General features: G+C 37.8%; 1 non-coding gene across 1 annotated transcript; it reads left to right on the forward strand.

The window, feature by feature from the left end:
• Positions 1-13,314: 13,314 nt before the first annotated feature.
• On the forward strand, positions 13,315-13,419 carry LOC117086552. Its single transcript, XR_004438446.1, has one exon. It is a non-coding gene; the product is annotated as a small nucleolar RNA U13 (small nucleolar RNA).
• Positions 13,420-13,699: the final 280 nt, after the last annotated feature.

Consider the following 13,699-nt stretch of genomic DNA (forward strand, 5'->3'; position numbering starts at 1 on the left):
ATTCAAAAGAACATATTTTATTATACAAGAAAAAATTTATAGAAGAATGGTTATTTCAATTTCATGAAAATATTAAAACATGCACACACATTCATATATTTTTAATATTAGATAAATACATGCATCTATGAAAACAAGGATACAAACACACATTCCTGAATGTTAGCATTGGCTTTCTACTTAAGGAGATGGGAAGCAGAGAGAATTATTAGCTTCTTCTTTACAAAGCCTTTTATTTTTTCATTTGTTATAACAAGAGTGCATTTACATTGGTAAGGTTTTTTTCTAATCTAATAACAAAAATTCTAAAGGAAAAACATCTTGAAGGTTTATTAAAGACAGTTGATAAAAGATGACACAGAAAGGACAATTCAAATTATATTCATCATGAATCTTTTCTGCTCACCCCCACTGGATCTAATGGCCTCTCACAGACCAGTTTAAAACAAAGAATGATCTATACCACAGAGCTGATGAGAAAACGTCTGGTTGCTACTATACATTTATCAGGGCACCCTATTAAGGTAAACAAATGAGTAAGAAAATAAAAATATAGATCATACATCCTAGGTAAAATACAAAGAGAGCCACCAAGGCTGCACAAATGATACCTGGTTCTATCTATTTATCTTTGCTGTTAATTATGTGGCTGAAGATGGGAAATGAATTTGTTGGTGTCTCACATGCTGGCAGTACTCTAACCACTGCAGAGAAAGGAAACATGGCATACTGAGATTACCTTCGCACAGAGAAAGGGGGTAAGATGGGGAGACAGGCTTGGCTGGTTATTCGTTGCTCACTGCAGAGATGAAAGACACATGTCTGGATGAAAGTCAAAGGAAGGGAGAATAAATCGGCAACTCAGACAGCTGGAATCTTAAAAAAGGAGTTTAGTGACACTGCTCTTAGATAGAATAGCAATTAAATAGAGAAATGTTACTTGTCCCATCGAATATTGAATCCATTTAAGAAGAAATAAAAAGCAATGCAATGTCTTTATCTTTGAAATAATGTGTGTAAACTTTTAAGCATTTCAAGACAATGTCTTTGGGAGTCCAATTTTCTTGTCTTCTTAATGCCGAAAGGATGGAATTAATCTGTTCTAATTAAAGAACTCCTCAAAAAGATCACTGCCATTTTACCCCAATAAAAAAAACTTGTCATAAAAATACAAATTAGAAGTAAAAGTTGAAGTGCATCATTTCCTTATAATGTTTTTTATTTTATCAATAAATTAATATTGTTAATGCCATTCATTTTCCAAGAAGATGACACGACGATTTATGTTACTCTTTGAAACATTCTACTTTCATCTTAGGAGGAACCCAGTTTAAGCTTTGAAATATGTATGCTTGATCGCGGGCTGCTAGCCAAGGTGCACCTAATTAATCAGAAGATCAAATGTGTGCTCAGTGGGAGGCACAACTACAAAACCACAGGTGGTAGCCAACGGCTCCATTTAATAAAGGTTGCACACACCGAGTACTGTGCTGGGGCTCCTGTCACCTGCATGCGCATTTGCTGCCATTTTGTCTTTGACACAAGAACAGTTATATGTCATAAAGCTTCTCATTCCACTGATGTTTAATTCTCTAATCCTTAGAGCAATTCCATAGCGTTGGAATCAGAGAAAGTACAATCTGTTTGTTTAGTTTTTTTGTTGTTGTTATTGTTGAATTTATCACTGGCTTATCCTGAGAACATAAAAACTTATGAGTCTGTTAAATAGACAGGCAGGCTGTTAAATAGTGTTGGCAGATAAGGGCACAGGTTTTAGAGTGAGATGAAACTGGAGTGAAATAATAAATTAGCTCTGCTAATGATCAGCTGTGTGATATTAGAGACGTTAGTCTCTCTAAGCTGCTGATTGCTCGTCTATAAAATGAGAAGAGTAAGACCTATCTTGTAGGTCGCTGTAGGGATTAAATAAGATACCATGTATAAATCACTGTATATAGAATGCATTTGACAAATGGTAATTTTAAAACCTTGGAACTCAGGGACTGAGGGGAGGAGGGAGAAGAATCATGAATTTTCTCTAGATGAAGGCTTAAGAAAATCCCAGCACGCTAAACACATTTTTATCACGGATTAATTTCCCAAAATCATTTCTCTCAAACCCTTCTAAAGGGGCTGTTTCTCAATTCCATATCCTAAATCCACAGAAAGATCTGACAGATCCGGAAAAATAAGGCAGGTGTTTTTAAATGGTTACTCTTTCAAGTGTTTGCTTTCCTGCACAGTTATTTGATATCTATTTTCATTCAGTTAGGAAGAGACATAGCGACAGAAGAAATAGAATTGAGAGTGTGGATTGTCATCTCCTATTAAAGACTGGTAATATCTAATTGATATCAAAAAACAACAACAAAGTCTTGTACCCCAGTCACTGGACTAAGAAAAGGGTATAAAAGTAAATTTGTCCTTACTTGCCTCATAAAGGGCACAGTACTCTTTACTTTTTTGCTCTAAGTATTATGGAGTCCAGACAAGACATACCTGGTTTGAATTCTTACCCCGAGTGAGGGTGATCAAGTCATTTAACTCCTGTTTTTCAGTTTCCGCATTGTAGAAGTAAAGCTATAGCAATACCCACCTCATCAGAGTGGGCCATGGGATCTACATGTTTAGTGATCTCTCCTTGGTGATTCTTATGTACACTGACATTTCAAATCCTCTGCTTTAAAGCCACGCTTTAAAAAATAGCAATAAAGCAGCAAACAAAATATTTCTAATACCCAAAGTAGGTGAGTTAATGTGACTTTGCTGAATTATTACCCTGGGCACACTTCACAGATAGATTTTTTTTTAATCATAAATAGGAGAGGTTGGCATATATAGCATGTTTACATTGTGTGTGTTTGTGTGTGTGTGTGTGTTTGTGTGTGTGTGTGTGTTCAGCAAAATAAAAGAAAGAAATAAGGAGGAAAGAAAGAAAACACCCACATGATTCAAAGTGGATTTTTCCATTAAGTGTCTGTTGGCTGTAACTGCATGATAACACTTGTGAATATAATACTAATGATGCAGTTGCCTAATGGTCTCAACACAAATAATGCAGAAAATTACGAATAATGCAGACTCAATTACCACTGAATGCAGGCAAAAGGCAATCGGAGATATAACACATATCATTCTATGTTATCCCCATTCGTTCTACTCGGTTCAGACAGTCCTAGGGCTAGAGAAATTCCCTTTTATTTTCCATGTCCTCGCAAAGGCATTTCCCTCTCCCAGTTTCTCTGGTTCATCCCAATATTGGGGTAATAGTTATTTGCATAATGTTCATATAGCCTAATCCCTATCATGAAACTGCAAAGACATCCATACTGGTTTTAGAGGAAGAAATTCATCTGTCTTGCATGCTTACTAGAAGTGAGACTCAGTGATAGGTATTTGTAAATATAGTATTTAATTAATTTTTTGATTGCCCTCAAAGTAAGTATTATTATCTCCATTTAAGGATAAGAAAGTTAGAAGCTCAAAAAGTTCGAGAAATTTAAACAAGTCACTTGGGTTGGTAAATGACAGTGAGATTCCAACCAGATTTGTCTGATTTTGAAAAGTCATGCATTTCTCTTACTACCAGGATTAAAGCCCGATCCATTGAAACAGCAAAGTTTCAGAGTTCCAAGCAACTAAATTAGTGCTTGGCAGGCATAAGCAGTAAAGGAATTTTACTGAAAGACTGTTAGGAAGTGCACAGAATCATTTGGAGCACTGAAGAAACACGCTGGAGTTTCCCAGACTGGAGCAGTGCTTCATCATACCACAGAACTCATCTACTGGAAAAAACAGCCACCAGCAGAGCCGCCGTGGTCATGAAAGGCTGGGGCTGACATCACTGCTGGAATGCCCTGGGAACTCAGGCTCACTGCTGCCAAGATCATTTGCAAAGAGCCCTCCCTACAATCTCTGCTTCTCTGCATGACTAAGCTCCCAGGTATTTAGTCCTTGCTTAACACTTTATCTCACTTAATGTATTTTGTATGTATCCTCTCATTTATTCCTCACAAGGTCACTGTGGAAGTGAACTCTGTTTATCCTCAATTTGCAGACAAGGAACCAAAGTTCAGACAAGTGATTCACCCATGATCGCAAAGCCAGCAGGTGATGGAGCTTCTTAACTCACGTGTGTTAGTGACACGCTTTCGTGAAAGGGCCATCGGACTTTTAGAACCACAAAAATCTGAGTTCAAATCCTCACTCTGAAGAAAAAAAAATAGTCTAGAACTATACATCGAATTGGTAGAGAGTGGTTCATATGGTGATGCCCTAGGTTTGAGGGAGGCTGAGAGCTAGTATCTGACATTTACAGCATTTTTTAGTGAGAGACTGGCTCTGTCTCTCAACTACACTTATGAAAATCACAAAGCTTGTGTAACCTGGTTAACCTTCAGAATTTAGTCTCTATCAGTGTTCATTAACAAAGCAAGATCTGTTTTTCAAAGAGAGAATATTACTTACTGAAAAGAGCATGGCTTGGCTCCAAAACACTAGGTATTTCCACTCTGATTCTCCTATTTGCAACAGGCTCCAGTGAACATCTCAATTTGTTTCAGACACTTTGACCACTACTGGTTGCATTCACCACCTAGTAAGAGTGAAAGAATTACTTTTACAGCAGTTTAGACTTGTTGGGGTAGCTCCTTCTGCTCTAAACACCACCAAAAAAAAAAAAAAAGTAGCTTTTGTTATCACGAGTCATATGTTACATACATTGATTCCAAAATACAAAGAGCCCTTCCATCACCTCTTCTTTATTGATGGGGGGTTAAAAAGTCTCACAATTTTTTTTCCAATTTGAAGACATTTCCAGACAATTCTCAGACCACTAGAGCTTCAGAAATTTCACCAGAGTCATAGATTCCTATATGTTAAAAGAGTTATCTCCCATCCTCTAGCATTTAAGTATTCTCCAAAGCATCAAGGCATCTAGCCTACAGGCCCTCAATATAGTATACAAACATGGTTTCCTGTGTGATGGTGAGACAACGAAAGTCCCTGAAAACTAAATTGTGACCCAGAACTAGAGAATTGCCATAACTCTGAAGCAAAGGTGATAGGAACATCACTTCTCACCCTACCAGGTAAAAGCAAATCTCTTCAGGGTACTGACTTGTACTGAGAGAGAGAAAACAGTCCAGTTAAAAAGGAAAACTTGGCAGGGCACAGTGACTTATGCCTGTAATCCCAGCACTTTGGGATGCCAAGACAGGTGAATCACCTGAGGTCAGGAGTTCGAAACCAGCCTGGTCAATGTGGTCAAACCCCATCTCTACTAAAAATACAAAAATTAACCAGGCATGGTGGCACACACCTGTAGTCCCAGCTACCCGGAGGCAGAGGCAGAATTGCTCAAACCCAGGAGGTGGAGGTTGTAGTGAGCCGAGACTGTGCCATTGCACTCCAGCCTGGGTGACAGAGAGAGGCTCCATCTCAAAAAAAAAAAAAAAAAAAAGCAAAACTCTCATCTTCCACTTCGGTAGACCAGACACCTGACATAAGGCACCTGCAGCGGAGAGGGAAATGTTGTCTGCTCTTTCTCTTCAGTAACTCTAGCCTCTTAAAGGATGGATGGAAACATGACAACTCCTAAAACTCCTCCTCCCTCTCCTGCTGGGTCTAACCTCTCACATGGCTGGGGGCAGCAAGAAAGAATGAATGTCAAAAGCAAATCTCCCTTTACTTAATTCCCTGCAGTTTTAGTTCTTTCCTTGGTGTCACTACTCCCTTGAGTCAAGACCTCCATGTGTTAGGCATCCACATGCTGGCTCACTTGTGGAACACCTATGTACATTTTTCATTGCATCATGCAGGGCAGACTCACTGCACAGCTCCCTAGTGTGGGAGGTGGGGGCACAACTCAGCCTCTTCTACTGTACGTTAGCATCCTCCATGTGTGATATATTCTACCTTCACTTGCTGCTGAGCCCTTTTCCATATGGCTCAAGTGGTTCAATCCCAGATATCACCCATGTTATTAACTTGATACATGAGGGTATCATTAAGCCACCAAATTTGGGGAATGCAGTCTTCCTCGAAGGGCCTGTAAGAACTCTGCCGAGTCCCTTTATATAGGTATCCTCAAACTTCGCAAGTGTTTACCTTGAAGGTTCCTCTCACTTGACCTTGGGTAGAGCTTGGCACCCCATCCTGCTCCCACAGTACAAATATTGCTTTAAGGCTGACCCTGGAGGCTCTTTCTCCACTCCCCAGTCTTTTTAAATTGGCTGAGAAACGTGTGATTGAGTGGTGGCTAGGGGTACTTCTGTACCCCTTATTAAACATAAGTCTGTCCCCAAATGTGAACATTATTTTTTAATTAGGAACACTTAATACCTGTTATTTTCATCTATGGGCCCTAATGCAATTTCCTGAGCAACAGAAAATATCTTTTTACAGAGAAAGAAAAAAGAAGAAAGAAATATAGAGGTTTTCTGTGTATGTTTGTTCGTTTTGTTTTACAGAAGAGTGAATAACTTCAATAAAATACCTAGGAGGAATGTTAAAGCTCTAATCATGTGGGTTTTTTTAAATACTTTAACATTATTAATGATCGACATTTAATTTCACCCAGGCAATATGCTAAGCTCTTTAGATAAATAATATCACTCTATCCAATGAAGAGTCCTTAATTTTACTACCTCCATTTTATAGACGAAGAAACTGAGACTTACAGAAATTAATTTGCCAAAGTCAGAAAACTCTTCCTAAGATGGCATTTAAATCATTCTGTCTTATCATCTTTCAATTGTCTCTTTTTCTAATATTTGTTTTACTTGATGTCTACTAACTTAGATATGTTTAACTCTAAAGCACAACAGTTGGACTAGGGGGCAGGGCTCCCAGCAATGTCTAAGGATTTTACATATTACATTATATTATAGTTTGGATAAATTTTTTCTTCACTATTCCTAAACAAAAAAACACACATTTCTATAAAATGTATGTAATAGGAAAGAATTACAACATTGTGATACACAGGCATGTGATGAACTTTTTTTATTCTTATGCATTAATAAATCTCACCACATTGATTCAATTGCCCTTCTCCACTAAGTGGAAAGAAGGGAGAGATGAGAAATGAAGAGCCTCTATATCCAGAACTCCCATTGTCTCTTTAACCAATAGCCTGAGACTGAATGCTGAATAAACTTGACTTGATTTCCCCGGGGTCGGCATCTTCCCCCTTCAGCTTTCCTGGGTGAGAGAAGATGGCAGCAGCAAGCTCAACAACATGACACTTGGCAAACATTCCGAGACTCTTTGATTGCCCAAGGGCATACAGCACCGCCTTGAATAAATGCAGATTGAACTAAGGACTGTACTTTCTTAGCTCCTTGCCAAAATGTGCTGTCTTTGAAACAAGACTGGAAATGTGGGAACCTGAAGTCCCAATTACCATTAAATCTTCCACCAGAGTGCCTTTAACTGGAAGGCTTGCTAAGGATTTTATTTCTTAATAGTCTGATAGCTAATTCGGAAGAATGGAAGAGGAAAACAGAATTGAGAATTGAAGGAAGGGTTCTGATTTGGGAAAAGAAGGAGAAGAGGAGGAGAAACTTGCTGTATAATGGCTTAATTAATACACTTCAGCCCTTGTTTGCTCCAGTGAAGATTCAATGTTCTTCACTGTTTATCTTTGGTCATAATTTTAATGAAATGGAGCGCAGTCTTTCACTATGGTTAAGGGTTGCAATGAGCATAATTCTGCCCCCAAAATTCACACAGTGCAAGCAGCTGGGTACTACTTTTAAAGTCATCAAAAATATGGAGAATAAAATACTTAAAACCATCTATTTTGTTGATTCAAGCTTATTCAACCTTTTGCTAGTGGGAGCTTTTACTGTACACTTGAGTTGCTCTCTTGATAGTATTTGCCTCCAGTGAAATCCTGTTTGGGAACTCATATTCTTTTTTATGCTGAGATCCAAACTGTTTTGAACAGGGCTGGCTTCATTAAAATGATTTCCTACTGTCACACAGTGACCTAAATGACAATTGACTTTTGCCTTCCATTAACAGAATGCATTCAAATTTCATTTTCATGTATGCATGCAATTCATGCTTCACATCATGTTATTTTAAACAATACCACAATGTAGATTCATGAATAGTGCTTTAAAATCTGTTTCCAATGTTGGTATCTTTTAAAGAATAAACTGTAAGAAGTTCTATGCCCTTATACATTCTAATTCTCTGAAAATGCATTGCAGCATTTAAAGGTCATTAGCCTTACACACTCTTAGTGCACCATAAGCTTCTGTTGGAATGTGTTATATAATCAGAAACAAAGAGTTTCCCCCTCTCTCCTGCTGCCAGGCATTATACAACACAGAAGCAAAAGAGTCTCACTCACATAAAAATGTCTTTCAACCCTGATTAAATAGCAGTAAATTCTTAAAATTATTTCCTTTGGTTGTTATACGTTTTGATTTATCCTATCTCCTACAGTAATTAATAGTAACAAACCACTCATATTAGCCAGATGGATGACTCTAAGATTAGTCTGAAGTTTTACCTCAATTATGGAAAAAGAAGATGAATTTGAGAAATAAATAAGAAAAAAATCCTTCTCTTAGGTTCTTGGGTTTTCGCCCCCTTTTTTTAGTTCAGATTTTATTCTTTTGCAGTTTTAGAACAGAATGTGTTACTGCTGCTCAACTCTTGATGAATACAAAAAGCCCACAATGGGCGTTTATTTGATCTAACACATGATTAATGTGGTGAATTGCATGTAGTCCCAACCTTTTAAATCTCTGTGAAGAATTACATTTCTGTCCACAGGCATGTCACCGTTAAAAAATGAGCCACCTAATAAAAGAACACACAGTATATTAATATGTAATTTCCTTCCCAGTATGAATGCTAATTACTGACAGTGCAGACCTTATGCTTGGTCCTTGATATGGATAGACTTTCGAGCTATCTTTGTTGGTGTCATCAGTCTTACTACTCCATTCACTCACATTTTCATTTTAAAAACTCCTGAAGATAAGCAGGGGGGCTATTTAGTGGTTTTCTAGACCTAATGTGATTTAGTTTACAAACCTGTAAGGCAGGGAGGGGTAAGTATTTTCTCACTTACTTCCAGAAATTAATTTGGTTTGCATGAAAAGAAATGTCATTATGTTAAATAATTCCCCTCTTGAAAGTACTTTCTCTGTTGCTTTCTGGCAGTCTCATTAACCTGTAAAGATAATTCAGTTGCCTAACATTTTTTTTTCTTGTTAGCTTCCAATTGAGCATTAGTAAATGTGAGATTTCTACAAAATATAGGAGCTTCAAATGTTCATCTCAATTGTTGCTTGTTGGTTTAGGTTTCTCATGCGGTTTTCTTAATGCCAGGGTCTGGTAAGAGGGACTGATTATCACATACAGCCTTCATTGTGTGACCCAACCATATAGCTCCCTTTCTTCTTCAAGCCCTTATATTTACTCCACTATCAGTATCCCACAAATTATTATATCTCACTAGGAAGAGCTTTTAATAATGTATTAATCCTCAAAATCAAACTCTTGACCACTTACTGGTCCTTCAAACTATTTGATATCAAAAATATATCTAAAGCTCTTTGAGGAGACTTTTTTAAAAAATTGTGTTAAATTCATCTTTACTCCCTCACTGCATAGCATGGTGTCTGAGATTTATAGAAAGCTCTAGTTATCTTAGCCATCATCTTGCCCAGCACTGAACTTTATTCAGAAATACTTATGATCAAGTACATGACAATCAGTTTGATGACTGCTCAAATTAAACCAGTTGTCCATTGGAAGTGGCTTAAAAATCTAACTTTGTACTACTTTGATTAACATATGCCTCTGAGGGCAGGGAGTGCAGCTGACCTCATCTGTTTCTAAGATTGAGAAAAGTGACACCTTGTCTTTTAATAACTAAAATTTTAATTTAATGGGATCAGAGTTCAGCAAATGTAATCAGAAATTTTTTATGGGTCAGAAAAAGAAGAAAACCCATTACAAGGATGCCTACAATTTAAAGCAATACCATTTAAGAATAAAAAGACACAACATGATGTCTGGAAGCTGAAAAGGCATCTACCACGCCTAGTGTAAGGACATTCAGTGACAATAGTTGATAAACGTAATACGCTGGGAGTGGAAGAAAAGCGGAGTCTGTAAACTAAGAAACCTGCCTGTGAGTAACTTCACCTTCAAAGTAGACAAGTAAAAAATTAAGCCACTGAAAATTTCCATAGCAAGAGATATTAACAGGCATGTATTAGTCGAAGTTATTTTCTGTTTCTTCAGCTCCACTCAAACTCCTCCCAGGTCCCCAGGCTGCCACCCCCAGGATACAGGACTGTGTCGGACATACAATGGACATTCAGGTAAAGATTTGTTGTTGAACAAATGTACTTGTGCTTAGGTAACTACACTTGTACTTTTCATCTGTTAGCTTAGATGATGTGCAAATTGCAGCCCTAAAAATACTCAAGGCTACTAGCCTTAGCTTGATTATAAACTGTGATAGGAAAGTACATAAATGTAGATATAACCTATCAGAAGTTGAGAGGCTCGTTTCAGGACTGGTTATTTACGTGTTTCTGTTTTTGTTTTAATATTCTCAGGCAGTAGTTCAACTTCCAAGGGAACTCAGACCCCAAGCTTTCTTGCTGTCTATGTTCTTGCTTTTCCTGTGAGGCCTCATTGTGAGAATTTCTCTGGGCCCCTGCGAGCTCTTGGAACATGATTGAGATTCCTCCCAGATTTATTTCCACTGTATCCTATAATAACCCCTTCTCCCCTCCCATTCTTGGAAGTTACCTGAGTGATTCTTTTCCTTGAAACCCAAAGTTTATCATCAACATACATAGAGAAAGCTTTATGTTTTTAATTCAGACATGCTAAAATTAAATGTGGCCCGGGGCGGTGGTTCATGCCTGTAATCCTAGCACTTTGGGAGGCCCAGGAGGGCAGATTGTCTGAGCTCAGGAGTTCGAAACCAGCTGGGCAACACGGTGAAACCCCATCTCTACTAAAATACAGAAAATTATCCAGTCGTGGTGGCAGGCGCCTGTAGTCCCAGCCACTCAGGAGGCTGAGGCAGGCTGGGAGGTGGAAGTTGCAGTGAGCAGAGATTGCGCCATTGCACTCCAGCCTGGTAACAGGGCGAGACTCCTTACCAAAAAAAAAAAAGATAGTGTTTAATATTAATCATTAGTGTTCGGACTTCTTTTTTACAGTGTGAACATCTTTTGATAAACATTGCCGGCTGAAAATATTTTGTTCTTAAACTTTAATAGTTTACCAAGTAACAAACAGCTACTGCTGATCCATCTTAGAATATTGTCACATGTACATAACATAATAAAATCCTCCCCAAAATTATCTGCTTGCTATAATGTCCCAGTAATTAATCTTGTAAACTTTCCCTAAACAACATGCTTTAAAGAACCCAATCACCCTGCACTATCCAACGTCACCCTAGTTTAACCCCCAAGTGGTCTAAACCCTTTATTTCTCTTGCTTTGTGCTCACACAACAAAGGAATGTTTTATAAAGTAATATCTATTGATTTCTAACTCTGATGCATGAAATCAAGAGAAAATGGGAGAAAGGGGGCCAATTTTGGAAAGGAAATGGAGAGAAAAATGCATCTGAGCCAGAAATGGACATTTTGTAGTGGCTGGTTCCATTTCACCATTTTGTCGTTTTGTCTCTTCTCTTCAATACCAGGCTTTACACATTTTCTTACAATTTTTACAAAGCATGCATGGTTGCCTTCACATCCATAAAGAAAATATTCTACCTGTAAGGATGGTCAAGTTGTCTCCAAAGACCCACACTGGCTTGTTTGTGTTTATTCTTTCATCAGTAAAAGAGATCATGTAAAACGTCAGTGGTCCATTGGTCTTCTAATACTACTCTTATTTTTCTAAGTTTGTGCCTGAAACATTTGTCTTTACCATGGCTTGGGCATAGAGTTGAAGCATGTGCCTTCTGTAATAGCTTTTTCATTTAATTATTTTGTTTGCTGATTGACTGCTTCATGTCTAGTAGTTGTGGTCTAAAAGTGTTTCTAGTTTGTTTATTTATTTATTTTTCCTTGCGAAATCTAAATGTTTGCATAGCTTGACCTGTTTTGAGGTGAAATTCTAGTAATTCTTAAAAATTGCATATGTTCCACATATATGAGTGTATATGTAGAATCAGATATATATAAGTGTATATATGTATATGCTATGGTTTGGCTCTGTTCCCACCCAAAATCTCATCTTGAATACTAATCCCCAAATGCCCACACAGCAAGGAAGAGAGCAGGTGGAGGTAATTGAATCATGAGGGCAGTTACCCCTATGCTGTTTTCATGACAGTGAGTGATTTCTCACGACATCTGATGGTTTTATAAGTATTTGGTAGTTTTTTCTGCACTCATTTTCTTTGCTGCCACCCTGTGCCTTCTGCCATGATTGTTAGCTTCCTGAGGCCTCCCCAGCCATGTGGAACTGTTAGTCAATCAAACTTCTTTTCTTTATAAATTACCCAGTCTCAGCAGTTCCTCATTGCAGTGTGAGAACAGACTAATACATTATACACATGCATGTATATATACACATATATATATGGTTCTACCCATTTGACTTGTTGTCTTGTCTCTTGAACTCTGCCCATTTTGTGGGTCGTTCCTACTCACTTTATGTCAAACAATTAAAGTCAAAGTTTTTTAAGACTTTAGTACATTCTAGTCTTTGTTATTTAGTGGTGTGTTTAACTTATCTACTAGGTTGTGATGATGCTAAACATGGGAGAAGATCCAAACATTCAACTAAAAGTTTCACATGAGAAAACATGGAAAGACCACTGTATTCCTCCAACAAAGAAAATAAGTATGAATTGCCAAAGAATGATAGACACTGGTAATTTACTCAAATCCTGGGAAGCATTCCCAGTGACAGAATTATGGATTGTCCTTTCTGGGCCGAATGCTGTAGACATGCCTGAACTCTAAGTGCAGGAGGACCCATTATAGCAACAGTTATCAACTAACCTCTTGTCCACAGACCATGGTCAAACACCTTGTAGTAAGCAGGTGCTCCTGGCTGCAGGTTCTGTCTGGTGACTGAGTGGTCAGAGCACAACCAGTGGCAACTCTCTGGTGGTCATCTGAACATCTTTTAGAGAGTGGAGGACATTCAGATTGCTAGATTCTCTTCGGCTCTCATGTGTTCTCTCTTTCAACATTTTTCAATGACTCAGCTCAGCTCCTGAATCATCCTTATTCTCTAAAAATAAAAAACATACTGACAGTATTTATGCCATCTAATCTTTCTTAAAAGTATTGGTGGGAAGATTCTTTTCTAATGTGTAAAGTGTAATGATTGGGTTTTTATGCTCATGTGTGAGATGTGCCTACCTCAAACCGTGTTACAGTATAAGCACATTACCCATCTGATATGAAAACATGTAAGTATTGATAGGAAGCTCTTCTTTCAGTGATGTTTATTTCACTGTCCAGAGTCTTAAGTAACCGTCTAATTGATAACAATTTACTATTTCAAAGAAAGGGATAAATCTGCGTTGATGTGTTTATTGTTTGTTTTTTGTAACACTACCTACTTTCTATATCAGTAGCACATTTTTTAACATAGAACACCTATGAAACGAAATTTTTTGGAATAGGAAAAAATTATCTCAGATTTCAAAATCAGACAGAGTTTTTTGCTTCTTTTCAGCA

Source organism: Trachypithecus francoisi, unplaced genomic scaffold (assembly GCF_009764315.1).
Source record: "Trachypithecus francoisi isolate TF-2019V2 unplaced genomic scaffold, Tfra_2.0 Lachesis_group1, whole genome shotgun sequence".
In the NCBI taxonomy this organism is placed as follows: domain Eukaryota; kingdom Metazoa; phylum Chordata; class Mammalia; order Primates; family Cercopithecidae; genus Trachypithecus; species Trachypithecus francoisi.